This window comes from Charadrius vociferus, unplaced genomic scaffold, assembly GCF_000708025.1.
Source record: "Charadrius vociferus isolate BGI_N301 unplaced genomic scaffold, ASM70802v2 scaffold82, whole genome shotgun sequence".
NCBI lineage: Eukaryota > Metazoa > Chordata > Aves > Charadriiformes > Charadriidae > Charadrius > Charadrius vociferus.
In genome coordinates this window covers 4,612,014-4,612,519 of record NW_009647401.1, presented here as the reverse complement: position 1 = coordinate 4,612,519, position 506 = coordinate 4,612,014, and the positions used below count along the sequence as shown (strand labels likewise).

Below are 506 nucleotides of genomic sequence, written 5' to 3'. Positions count from 1 at the left end.
AGCGCGCTGGGCGAGCGCGGTCGGAGGCCGGCGGAGGCGCGGTCCTTCCCCCGCCGAGCCGAGCCCGAGAGTCGGAAACGAACATTACACCGCTCCGTGTTCAGTGGAAAGGAAGGTTTATTCACAGAAATAGAGCAGAACCTGCTTGAAGAAAATATATCTATATATCTTTAGGGTGAATTACTTCATAGAGATGACTGTCAAAGTCAGTTTTTCTAGGCATCTACATATTTCACAGGTCTCAGACAAAAGATACACGCGTGGTAGGTTTTGTTTGATCTCTGTCTTTTCTCTAGTAGCGCTTGAACCAGCAAGGCTCTTGTTGCAGGACACTCGACTGTACACGCATTTAATAAAGTTAAATAGAGTCGGGATCTCTCGGGGTGGAGTCTTTGCTAGGGCACCTTTGGTCTCCTCTGCGCCGGGAGAGCGGCTCTTGGCTCTGCCCTGCCCGGGGCCCGGGGCAGCGTTGGGGCCGCGGCGTGTCCCTGCCCGCCCCGCCGCCC

The 506-nt window shown here is 54.9% G+C and overlaps 1 protein-coding gene across 1 annotated transcript in view; it reads right to left on the bottom strand.

Moving 5' to 3' along the window:
• TCF21 (transcription factor 21) overlaps window positions 1–506 on the bottom strand; it is a 3,729-nt gene that overhangs the window by 960 nt on the left and 2,263 nt on the right. The gene's annotated exons all lie outside the window — the stretch shown is intronic.